This window comes from Cherax quadricarinatus, chromosome 13 (assembly GCF_038502225.1).
Source record: "Cherax quadricarinatus isolate ZL_2023a chromosome 13, ASM3850222v1, whole genome shotgun sequence".
NCBI classification, from domain to species: Eukaryota; Metazoa; Arthropoda; class Malacostraca; order Decapoda; family Parastacidae; genus Cherax; species Cherax quadricarinatus.
In genome coordinates this window covers 29,281,457-29,295,535 of record NC_091304.1, presented here as the reverse complement: position 1 = coordinate 29,295,535, position 14,079 = coordinate 29,281,457, and positions in this window count along the sequence as shown.

The following is a 14,079-nucleotide window of genomic DNA, read 5'->3' as shown; positions in this document are numbered from 1 at the left end:
AACCCTCCCACCCCCCCCTCCTCCCAACCCAGGATACGCAAAGGACTGGTCTCCTTTACCGCCACAGCCACACCTCCTTTCAACCTCAAAGCATCACATGTAAACAACCTATAACCTTTCAACAACAACTCACATCCTAACCTATGGTTATGTTCCTGCAAAAAACAGACATCAATACTAAATCTCCTCAAAACCCACTCTAACCATACCCTCTTGACCTCGGTTTTAAGACCGTTTACATTGAAAGTTACACACCTGAATTTTACAAGAATGGCGGCTTACCCCTGTGCCGCTGAGGCTTACTTGGTCCTCCTTTCATAGGTCTCGGTTCTTCTCTATCAATCCCTCGTTCCTGCCCTCCAACCCCTCCCTGTCCCTTCCCACCTAGCTTCCCATTGCCCCCCCCCCCTCCTCCCGGACTTGCCTTTGCTACCACAGCTGCCCACATCTTCTTCCCAGGCCTCTGCGCTGGTGTGAGGACTTCGTCCATGTCTGATGCCCCCGCTGATCTCTTGCGGGAGCTACCCTCTACACACATTTCTTCTGCAACCACATCTTCTTGATGGACCTCCACCACCACATTGCTCTCCTTTCGAACCTCACTCAAGTCTTCCTTACCCTGCTTCTGTTCATCCATCACCTTGTCATCACCTGACCTCACATCACTTTCCACACCATGCTCCGACTCTTCCAAAAAATCCTTCAGCACAGCCTCCAAAATCCCGTCCTGAGCTGACTCTGCAGTACCTAACGGTCTGTCTGACAACGATATTCCCTCCCCCCCCGTTTCCACTGGTAGTGTAACACACGTCTCCAAAACCACCTCTGCCCTGTCGACCTCCTCACTCCATAGGCCTGTACCCCGGCTTTCCACTTCACCCGTCATAACGTCCGCGGCTTCTAATGGCGTATCCACAGAAGCTGTCTCCTGACGCCTAGGGCCCTGTCTCCTGGGGCATTGTGCCACCATGTGCTCATAAGAGTCACATAAACGGCACGTCTTCCTCTGCCCCGCATAGTGTACAAAAACCTGTGTTCTATGGTTATGCAATGTAACATATGATGGTATCGGCCTCCTCAGGGTCATTTTCAGTGTGAAGGATCCTTCCGGCATCCCCTCATAAGGGCCGTCCCTCCACATTCCCATGCTCGTCGAGTGTACAGTCCCATAACCACTGAACACATCTTGTAGGCTGTATGCTGTTGCCTCAAAAGGTACATTCCTTACCTTCACCCAAGTAAAATACTTAGACACATCATGCAAGCATACTTCCACTGCCGAATTGATACTCATCCGCCTTTCTTGAAATTCGTCGACGATGGTAGAGTAGAAGTCAGCCCTCATGAACTTCACGAAGACCCTTGACATACCATTCAGTGCCACACCATACAGCTCTTCATTGGGGATGCCATAACAGTCCCTGATAATGCTTGGCAGGAGAACGTTCATCGTGGCGTTGCTTAAAGATCCTCTAACCAGCTCAATGCAGACAGTATTTATGCGCCGGTACAGTCGGTCCGCCATCTTGGTGCTAATGCTATGTTTTCCTCACCAGGTGGCGTGCAAGAGAACCTGTAGAAGCGTCCTCTCTCCCCGCAGGTCGAGAGACGAATGTTGTTATTATTATGAACAGGTGAGGTTTTACTGTGAACAAGTGAGAATCTAAATCTATGGTATATACCCTTGCTAGTTCCTGTCTCAAATACCCTCGTATAATGGTTCATGGGAAGTCGATTAGTTGAAAAATGAACCAAACATTACCAGATTTGTTATAGGAACAGGAGAGGGATTATTTAAAAAAAAAAAAAAAAAAAAAAAAAAAAAAAAAAAAAAAAAGGAAATGGCAACAGTTCCATTAGTGTGGATGATCATCATGTCGTAAAATAATGTATTGATGGACCGAATTACTTGTTAGTTACGTCTTGGGTCCGTCTATTACCTGGGATTACTGAGGAATCTTTTGTTTATTAAATATCAAGTATTTTGTAGTACCGGAAATGTTGTTGAAATAAATGGTATAAAATACCGACACAATGGAAATATAAACACACATGCAGTATAATGTGATCCTTTATTGACAACGTTTCGCCCACACAGTGGACTTTTTCAAGTCACAAACAGATCTACCTGGGGTGGAAGGTACGCCAGTATTTATAGCAGGTTCACAATAGTGGGTCAGGTGGAGAATGCTGCATCTGATGATGTACCGAGTGGGGTTAGAGTCTAAAATCTTGGGTAGCTTGGAAACGAGATTGGATAAGTATGTGAGTAGACCTTCTGCAGTGTTCTTCCATTCCTATGTTCTTATGTGGGATAGCGATGAAGAAGTTTCTTGGCAAGTGGTTCAGCTATGTTATAGAAGCCATTATTCTGGTTGAAGTTGTTGGATATAGAGATAAGCGATGATTCCAGGATTCTTCGGTATTGAGTGTTGTCTTCTGTGGCGATAAGTCTTGAGTTTCTGTAGTTTATTAAATGGTTGTGTGAATTACGGTGTTGTACACAGGCATTCCTTGTATCGTCAGTGCTACTTGCGTATTGGTGTTCAGTAGATCATCAGATGCAGCATTCTCCACCTGACCACAACATTCTGAACGTGACTATAAATACTCACGTACCTTCCACCACAGGTAGATCTGTTTGTGACTTGAAAAAGCCCACTGTGTGGGCGAAACGTTGTCAATAAAGGATCACATTATACTGCATATGTATTTATATTTCCATTGGAAATGTTGTGCTTGAGGTGTGATTAATGTGTTTGTTCCAATACTTAGTGAGTTAGTTAGGTAGTTAGAAATTGAGTTTGATTGTTTATTTATTTATATCTATGTTAGACATATAGATTAATATGGATAGATAGATGGGTAGGTGCATAATTTATATATATATATATATATATATAGATTGACAGATAAGTAGATAGCTGGTTGGTTGGTTAGTATAAGCAAGTTCGCTTGTTTGTATGTTAATGCGTTAGTTGGTTAGTTTTTAGAAAAAAAAAAACAAGAGTTCATTAGTTTTGTTAGTTATAAGTTGTCTATGTAGTGACATACACAGAGTGATAAATAAATACAGATAAATATTTAGTTAGTTATTATTAAATATAGTTAGTTGCTTTTGTACTTGCTTACTTGGATAAATTGTTAGTGAAGCAGTAAGCAAGTTACTTAATCAGTTAGTAAGTTAATTAACCTGCTGGTAATTACTTGGCGTTTCGGTTGGATGCTTAGTTGCTTAGTTAAATTGTTATTTTCTTTCTAGTTTGGATAAATGGTTCCTCGGTTAATAAGTTACTTAGGTAACTTAGCTTATTAGTTGCTTACTTTGTTCGTTAGTTTGGTTAGTTGGCTTGTTTAGTTTGTTGGGTTGTTTGTTGTATGGTTGTTTGATTTGCATTTTTCTATGTTGGATGGTTGTTCATTTGGTTGCTTGTTAGTCGGTTGTCATTTGGTAAGCCAGTAAGAATGTTATATTGATAAATAGCTTAATTGGTTGGTTGATTGATTGGTTGGTTGGATAGTTGTTTGGTTGGTTGGTTGAGTGAATGGTTGATTTGTTAGTTGTTTGGTTGGTTTGTTAGTTATTTGGTTGGTTGGTTGGTTGGTTGGTTGGTTAGTTGGTTGGTTGTTTGGTTGGTTAGTTTGGTTGGTTAATTGATTGGTTGGTTGGTTAGTTGTTTGGTTTGTTGGTTGGTTGGTTAGTTATTTGGTTGGTTGTTTGGTTGTTTGGTTTGTTAGTTGTTTGGTTGGTTAGTGGTTTGGTTGGTTAATTGGTTGGTTGGTTTGTTGGTTGGTTAGGTGTTTGGCTGGTTGCTTGATTCGTTGGTTGATTGGTTAGTTATTTGGTTGGTTAGTTGTTTGTATGGTTGATTGGTTGGTTGATTGGTTGGTTAGTTGTTTGGTTGGTTGGCTAGTTGTTTGGTTGGTTGGTTGGTTAGTTGTTTGGTTGGTTGGTTTGCTGATTGGCTGGTTGGTTGGTTGTTAGTTGTTTGGTTGGTTGGTTGGCTTGCTGATTGGCTGGTTGGTTGGTTGTTAGTTGTTTGCTTGGTTGGTTGGCTTGCTGATTGGCTGGTTGGTTGGTTGGTTAGTTGGTTGGTTAGTTGTTTGGTTGGTTAGTTGGTTAGTTGTTTGGTTGGTTAAATGGTAGGTTGGTTGGCTAGTGGGTCGATTGGTTGGTTTGCCAAGTGATTGGCTGACTAGTTGGTTGGATGGTTGGTTGGCAGGATAGTTGATTAGATAATCAGATAGTTTGAATGATAGATTGAGATGCAGACAAAGATAGATTAGAAGCTAACTTAGCTAAATTGACAGATAAGATAAGTATGTAGATAGATAAATAGATGAGGTAAAGAGGACAGGTAAAGAGATAGAAAAGCAAATAGATAGGTAGGTAGGTAGAAATATAGTTATTTAATTATTTGGTTAGTTACTTAATTGTTTGCTTGCTTGCTTGGTTTATTTGTTAATTACTTTGTGGGTTGGTTAGTTGATTGATCGGTTATTAGGGTAGTTAGTCAGTTAGATATATAACTCGATAGACTGACATTAGCTAGTCAGATGGACATATAGGTATTAAGTTAATTTGCTTTGTTCGTTAGTCGGAGAGATAGAGTAGTAGATTTATAGATAGATAAATTGAAAGATAAATATATAGATAGATTGAAATATAGCTATACAGACACTGATAAATAGACAGATAGATGGATGGTTAGATAAATAAATAGATAGTTACTAAGTAAGTTAGGTCGTGAGTTACTTTTAGTTCGTTAGTTACTTGTTCGGTTGTTTATTGTTTGCTTGCTTGCTTGTTTGGATTGTTTGTGGATTATTGGTTCTATTAGTTGGGAGGTTAATTAGTTACTTAATAGTCAGTGAGCTAAATAGTTAGAGAAAGATAGATAAATACAGAGATAGGTATTAGATTAGTTAGTTTGCTTGTTTGTATAGTTACACGATAGGTACATCCATAGATAGATTTGATATATAGATAGGGAAATGTAGACAGATAAATAGATAAACAAACATTTAGTTCGTTAGTTATTTAGTTAATTACTTAGCAACTAAGTAAGTTAGTTTGATAGGTAGTCAGCCAGATACTTAGCTAATTACTTGAAAGCAAACAATTAGCTATCAGCATATATACACTGATAGTTAAGTAATTATTTAAGTAGTTAGTAAGATAGATTAATAGATCCATACATGCATAGACTGATAGATAATTGAACAGATAGATAGATAATCACTTAATATATAGGTAGTTAATCAAACAGATAGGATGATCGATCGATAAACAGATAGATAGATCCCATTTGCTCGAACACGCCGACAAATGTCACTAGCGTAAAAAAAGTGTAGGCGCGAGGTTTGACAAGATGACAGTCGTGTGGATACCTACGTCTTGCCATCACTGCTTGACCTTGTTTGATCAACCTGGAAGTTACTGATTCATTGAAAGATCAGAATTTAACTTCAAAAGAATTTGTACAGGAATATGATTTTCTCCCTTGGAGAGGAGGGGAAAAATTTAATTCAGCAGTCAGTTATCCCCTGGGTGGGAAGGTGCGGCCGATGCTGGGGATAGAGAGAGTACTCAGGTCTTATACAAGGGTGTTTCCTATCCTCCTTGTCAGCGGCCCACATCACATATCTTCTATAAAATATTGAGCCCACCACCACGTTTTCCAACTGTGACACACAGGTGAAACTTGGCAGTTGCCAAGGCCTGCAGCGTTGACCTTCCCATTGCACTGCTACATCTTTATAATACGTTAATGCATAAATATTCAAAACTTGACTACACTGCAGTTATTTACGGTAAATCTGAAAGACACAATAGCATGAATTACAATTGTTTAATGGCCTTTTATAAGAACATTAACATCCGACTGCATATTTGGCATCTGAGTCAAAACTATTAAGGGATAAGGTCCATGTCACACGCAAATATTCCTGCTATAGAATGAATTATATAAGGATGTTGGACAGGAAAATTTGTGTCTCTCACTTCATGCGCGTCTCTCATCTTATTACGCAGTCTCAATACCAGTTAGAAGAAAAGCCAGTAAAAGAAATAAGTAAAGCAGGAGGGAACATTATTAATCAAGCTCAGGATAACTATAGTTTTAATTAGGCCTAAGGGTTGGATGCCGATCATATGTAGCATTTTGGCTAGGAGTGGAGTGGATAATAAATGGATGCCTAGGGTAACTGGTGCAAACTGCTGGGTATACAAATATTGCAAGGATGACACACGAAATCATAATGACACGATTGCAAACTAACCATACCACGGGCGGGGATTGAACCCTACGGTTATAGAGTCGTAAAACTCCAGACCGACGCGGATTCAAGCCCCACCCGTGGTATAGTTCTTTTACTGCAAGGATCTTTCAATCTCTTTACTGACAACTAAAATAAATTCTATGGCAAACATGATACGTATATATGCAAGAGATGAGGTACATCTCTTTGCTGCAGGAATGAGAGCTATTGCCAGTTCAGTCGAAGGGGCCCTTGCTACGTTGTATAAGACAATAAACTGAGAAAACATAGAGGTACACGTTTGTGTATTGGAATTGTAAATTGGAGAGCTGAGGGTGAAAGGAGCAAAAATTTCCATGGTATCTTAGGAAGGCTGAGTTCAGAAGTCATGATAATTCCCTTAGCATCTACTATTTTAACTGTAGGAGCGCTAGAAACAAAATGATGACTTAAGTCTAATTGCATCTATAGAACATATAGACGTTATTGCAATAACCCAAAACTGGTTCAGTCTAAAAAATCGAGACATGCCCGCTAAATGCCACATACAGTGGTATAAATTACTCCACACTGAGAGTCAATAGGAAGGGAGGTGTTGGGGAAAATTTAAACCTTTTATATCAGAAATGATATAAAAGCAGGAGGGAAGGAAACCATATGACTGCAGTGGAAAACTAATTTTAGGTGAGATCTACAGACTTCCGGATGTAGACAGTTACCTGGGTAAACTGATGTGGCACGACATTGCTAGGGTGTCTAAGTACATAAATGTTCTAATGGAGGATTTGAACTTCAGGGAAACTGACTGGAACTGACAGGAAACTCAAAATTTAACGACTTTCTAGAAATAGTCCAGGATTGCTTTTTAAATAATTTGCAACAGAACTATCTAGAGGAAATAATTGGCTTGACTTAATTCTGGCTAATAAGGAATCTCTGCTAAACTGTCTTGAGTTAATCACTAAGTTTCAATATATAATGGAACTACCGAGAAAACGATATACATATATTACTAATTGAGAAATTATATCAAGCATAAATGAATATAAATGGATTAATAATACTTAAACATCTTTTGGTTGAAATGACAAACATGTGTAGGAGAGTCAGAAGAGGAAAGTGTCAGCTGGTAGATCAGTATATTCATTTTAAGAGAGATGTGTCAGCTGGTAGATCAGTATATTCATTTTAAGAGAGATGTCAGTAACGAATAAGAAAGGCTAAAGGAAATTATAAACTTAAGTTTATGAAAGAATCAAAGATAGTTTCTTTCAGGTATACAAGAACAAGATTTAGGAAGAGACAGGAGCACTTAAATGTGGCTTCGTTTTATACACAAGAGAAAACAAATAAAATCCTAGGTATCATTAATTTTAGAAGTCAGGAAGAAAATAAATTATGCAAGATCAAAGTTACTAGTGACCTGGCCTTCAAACATATAGATAAGGATTAAACCAAACAAGTCACCAGGTCCTGATGAACTGTTTTCGACGGTTATATAACTGAATATAAGGAACAACTTAATAAACCATTAGCTCGTCTCTTCAACAAATCACTACAAACGGGTATCATACCAGATGGGTGGAAAATGGCAAATATGTTAGCCATTTATAAAACAGGAATGTTGTTGATAAATGAAGTTACAACATAATTAGTCTGCGAAGAATTTAAGTCAGATGAAGGAGATGCATTTTAAGCATTGTTTTAAACGTGCGGCAGACTGGGAACTTTTCTGCATTAATTGTTAGTACTGGAACCATTGTTATTTACAAACGACTTAGATGCTGGAACAAACAGCAACATAATAGCTATGGAACATATAATTAGATCATTTAGATCCTAATCAAACTGAATGCTAAAATTAATTAGGAGTTCTTGGTAGCAGAAATCTAATTCCACAGAAACAATTTGCAATAATTCTAATCAAAGTATTGATTTCATATAAGGAAGTATAAATAAGGTCCCATATAGATTACGCTGCTCAATTCTGGTCTCCATATTTCATGATGGACATAAATACGCTGGGAAACACACAGAAAAAAATCCGTGTTGATTTGTCTGTATCTGACACCTTTCCTACCATGGTAGGCTTCCAGTTCCTACCATGGTAGGCTTCCAGTTCCTACCATGGTAGGCTTCCAGTTCCTACCATGGTAGGCTTCCAGTTCCTACCATGGTAGGCTTCCAGTTCCCAATCTTCACTCCCTGGAAAAGGGAATATGTAATTTTGGAAAATAAATGTAAAACGTTAATAAATAAAGGAGGTACTTTTAGAGTGCGGAAAATCCCTTATACAGATATAGTAACAACAGATTCAAGCTGGACCAGCTTAAGCTCATATAAGATATAGGAAACCACTGGCTTGGCTAGAGAATTGTATTTGTGTGGAATAAACGAATCTTGGTAGCTTTAAAAATAGATTGGGCGGGTACACTAGTGGGTGTGAGTTAGATCTGCCTAGCATGGGCTGGTAGGCCTACCGTAGTTCTCCGCTATTCGCAAGTTCGCATATTATTATTTGTCGGCCTCAAACTTCAAAACACTCGTCTTGAAGTAATCGTTACCTCCTCATCCTACCTTTCCTATATTTTCTTTGACTTTCCTTTCTTCTGCTTAGGTAAGTTCTGTCCTGTGTTACCTCTCCCTACCTTTCCTTTTTTTGTCTTACCTTCGTGGGCCATTAACTCTCCTGCAGTGCCCTTTTTTTCTGTTTTCTCTTGTTCTTAGACTACTACTGCTACTACTATGACTACTACTACTGCTACTACTACTACTACTTCTGTTATTACTGGTACTATTACTATTGGTATTACTACTACTGCTACTACTACTACCACTACTAGTGCTACTACTACTATTGGTATTACTACTACTGCTACTACTACTACCACTACTACTATTACTACTACTACTTCTGTTATTATTACTACTACTATTACTATTGGTATTACTACTACTACTACTGCCACCACTACTTTTACAATTATACTAGTATCTCCTATCGGTGTACTACCCTCGGTCTCGCCCCCTCCCGTCTTCTCGTATACATACAAGCTCCCATCCTTCCAGCTTCTGACTAACTAGGTAATTTTCCAAGTCGGACCGAAATGTCGTCATAGGTTTCAGTCTGTTATGTGCCAGATTTTATACCCTTAGACCAGCCACGGTTACCCTTAGACTTAGGGTAACCGTGGCTGGTGATACCTACCCTACTCTGAGACCTCTCTCCCTGCTTTGGTTGCTCCCTTGCAACATTGCACAGCTTCTGATGACGCACTGAGAAGTGTGAAAGTATTTGAGGTAAAGATTTCCACCCACCTTCCCCCCTTCCCTGTGGCTTGTCCTGCATTGCTCTACCTATATATATACCTCTCTGTGTCCCTGTATTGTTTCTAACGGCTTGACAACCTCCTGGAGAGCGAAACGTTGCCAAAATAAAATGTAGCATTAGTTGGACATGTGTCCTTTTACCTAACATATTGTCAGTAATTCTACTCACATTATTACTCTCTATTGTGCTGTTAAAAGATGAGTTTAGTTTATTCTGCGCTCCTGAAATCGCATCATTCCTGGTGGCACAGGCAAGGTTGATTCTCACACGCTATACTTTAAGGATTTACCTGTCAGTACGTTCATTAAGATCGTTGCTCTTAGGCTGCTGTGTGCTCACCTGAGCTGTTTACTGAACAAGAGGCAGAGATTTTTTTCCGGTGCATTTATACACTCAGATCTTTTATCCGGCAGAACTCTATGAAAAATGTGACGAAAAATTATTCCGCCACTGATCGCATTAGCTACCGTCGGTCGTTTTGTCTGGACTAGGAACGAGTTTGCAATAACAAGAGAAGCTATTAATAATCACAAGCAAGTGTTTATTGCTTTTCTCCTAAGTAAAGAAATTCGTCAGTAGGTCAGTACGGCTCCACTGCGATTGTATTCTGCAGAATATAAGAACATAAGAACATAAGAAAGAAGGAACACTGCGACAGGCCTACTGACCCATGCGGAGCAGGTCCATGTCCCCCCCCAGGATTAGACCAATGACCCACCCAGTCTGGTCACCTCCACTCAAGGAAGGAGCACAGCACCAGAGCCAGCAGCACAAGCTAGTCAGGTCCAACTCATACCCATCCACACCCACTCATGTATTTATTTATCTAACCTATATTTGAAACTACACAACGTTTTAGCCTGAATAACTGTACTCGGGAGTTTGTTCCACTCATCCACAACTCCATTACCAAATCAGTGCTTTCCTATATCCTTCCTGAATCTGAATTTTTCCAACTTGAAACCATTGCTGAGAGTCCTGTCTTGGCTGGAAATTTTCAGCACGCTATTTACATCCCCTTTATTTATTCTTGTTTTCCATTTATACACTTCGATCATATCCCCCCTAATTCTACGCCTTTCGAGAGAGTGCAGATTCAGGGCCCTCAGTCTATCCTCATAGGGAAGATTTCTGATACATGGGATCATCTTTGTCATCCTCCTCTGTACGTTTTCCAGAGCATTAATATCCATTTTGTAATACGGTGACCAGAACTGAGCAGCATAATCTAAATGAGGCCTAACCAATGATATATAGAGTTGAAGAACAACCTGAGGACTTCTATTATTTATACTTCTAGATATGAAGCCAAGAATTCTGTTAGCTTTATTACGAACACTAATGCACTGTTGTCTTGGTTTTAGATTACTGCTAACCAGAACTCCTAAATCCTTTTCGCAATCAGTAGTATTAAGATCTACATTATTTAGTTTATATGTGGCATGGTTATTTACCTGTCCAACATTTAGAACTTTGCATTTGTCAATATTAAACTGCATCTGCCACTTCTCCGACCATTGCATCAGTCTATTCAAATCATCCTGGAGTGCTCTAATGTCCTCATTAGAATGAATTGGACGGCCTATTTTGGTGTCATCAGCAAATTTACTTATGTCGCTATTTATTCCCTAATCTATGTCGTTTATGTAAATTGTGAACAACAACGGGCCTAACACTGACCCCTGAGGAACACCGCTTGTGACGTGCCCCCATTCTGATTTCTCCCCATTTATGCAAACTCTCTGCTGCCTATTTATCAGCCATGCCTCTACCCAGGAAAAAATTTCTCCTCCTATTCCGTGTGCCTTAAGTTTCCTCAATAGCTTCTGATGTGGAACTCTATCGAAAGCCTTACTGAAGTCCACATACACTATCATATTCATTACCATGATCTACCTCCTCAAACACCTTAGTGAAAAAAGTTAGTAAATTCGTAAGACAGGAACGCCCCTTTGTAAAACCGTGTTGAGATTCATTAATCAATCTGTGCCTATCAAGATGACTACGAATTCCTTCGGCAATTATTGATTCCATAAATTTTCCCACTATGAAGGTAAGGCTTATTGGTCTATAGTTCGAAGCCAAATACCTGTCACCTGCCTTGTAAATAGGTATTACATTTGACATTTTCCACTTATTAGGCACTATGCCTGATAAGTGGTATGCTAAGTTCCTCTTTACATTCCTTTAACACTCTTGTAAACAGTTTATCAGAACCTGGGGATTTGTAGGAAGTAGGTACTGAGAATTTCACACATATCATTATTACTGTCAGTGATCTGACCAGAGTTACTCTTAAGTGGGCCAATCTTGTCCCTAATCTTACTTCTGTATACCCGAAAGAACTCTTTTGGGTTAGTCTTTGAATCCCTTGCCGCCTTAGCCTCATAATCCCTTTTTTATTTTCTTATTCCTTTCTTTATTTCTCTCTTTAATTGAATATATTGATTTCTTAACTGCCCATCCCCTCTTTTGATACGCCTATATATGCCTCTCTTTTGACCAATGAGATGTTTTAATCTATTGTTCATCCATTTGGGATCATTTTTGTTAGATCTAATTTCCTTACTCGGAACAAAAGTTGTCTGGGCAGCTAGAACTATGCTCTGAAAAAGTCATATTGGCAACCAAGATCACCTACCTGGCCCATAGACAGGACATCCCAATTTAGCCCACACAGGTAATTTTTCAGTCCCATTAAGTCGGCCAAGTGAAAATCTGGGACAGAGATTTGATTGCAGTTATCTGGGTAATTCCATGATATATTGAAACTAAGTGATTTGTTATCACTTTCTCCAAGCTCATCATTAACCTCAAGATTATTAATTAGTGAATCTTTGTTGGCAAGAACCAAGCCAAGCAGATTGTTTCCTCTATTTGGTTCTGTCACAACCTGTTCTAAAAAGCAATCCTGAACCGTATCTAGAAAGTCACTAGACTCAAGATTTCCTGTCATATTGTTCCAATCAATTTGTCTAAAGTTAAAATCTCCCATTATAACATTATTTTCATAGCTAGATGCCTTTTGAATTTCGTCCCATAACAGCTTACTGCACTCCCTATCAAGGTTTGGGGGCCTATAAATCACACCCAAAATTAATTTTGTCACATCCCTCGAGAAACTGTAGCCAAACAGATTTTGTTCCATGTTTCTAATTATATATCATGTCTAAGACAATTTAAATTTTCTCTGACATACATCGCCACTCCACCACCCTTCCTGTTGACCCTATCAGTGTGGAATAGTTTATAACCCTGTATGTTGCATTCAGAAGGCATTTCTCTATCTTTCAGGTTGATCCAGGTCTCTGTTATACCAATAATATCTATATTACCTACACTTGCAAGTAATCTTAGCTCACCTATCTTACTTCTTAGACTCCTACTATTTGTATAGTAAACGTTAAGGGAGCTAGTCACGCGTTGCCCTCTACTATCTCTCTTTGTTTGTTGATCAATGGATTTGCCTTTACTAGCAACTTTATTTTGAATATTGTCTTTTAAACATATCCCTGAGGTATCCCGGTGAGAAATTAAAGTCACTAATAACAAACAGACAAATGAATAAGCACCACCTTCTCTTAGCTGGAGACTTCAACATCAACCCTGGCTTACTAGATGATCAGCCTGTAACTGATTTCATCAACAATATGAACAACACACTTCTCATACCAACAATAACTAAACCAACCAGGCTCACTGAGACAAGTGCAACCATAATAGACCACATATGGACCAATATACTAGCCCCCCTTAAATCAGGGATAATCACAGATAGCACTACAGACCACTACCCTACCTTCCTCCTGACAAACATTAGTAAACCACCACTTGAATACAACAAAGTCTCATTTAGACTCCATGACGAGGCCTCAGTAAGGAAGTTCACAGCTGACCTAGAGACTGTTGATTGGCCTACAGAATTCTCCAAGGCCAATGGTATTGATGACTGGACAGACATCTTTCTTAACAAATTACTTAGACTATACAACAAACATTGTCCTATAAAAACAAAACAGATCACAAACAAACGGCTTGGTTGCCCATGGCTAACCAGCACCATTCTGAAATCCATTGACAAGAAACACCAATATGAAAAGCAATATAGACAGGGCTTAATACACAAAGATATTCTTAAACACTATTCATCAGCTCTCACCAAAGTAATAAAAAAAGCCAAACAACTATACTACTCCAGTAGATTCACAGACACTAGAGGAGATATAAAAAAGACCTGGAAAACACTCTCTCAGATTCTAGGGACCCACAAACTGAGAAAAACCAAGAATATTGTCCTAACTAAACCTAATGAAACACCACTACATCCCACTGACACAGCTAACAAGATAAACGACTTCTTCTCAAACATAGGATCTAATCTCGCCAGTAAAATCCCACATACCAATGCCCATGCCGGGGACTACCTAGATGGAAATTTCCCTAATTCCTTCTATCTTGCACCAACTGAGCCCACGGAAGTCATTGAG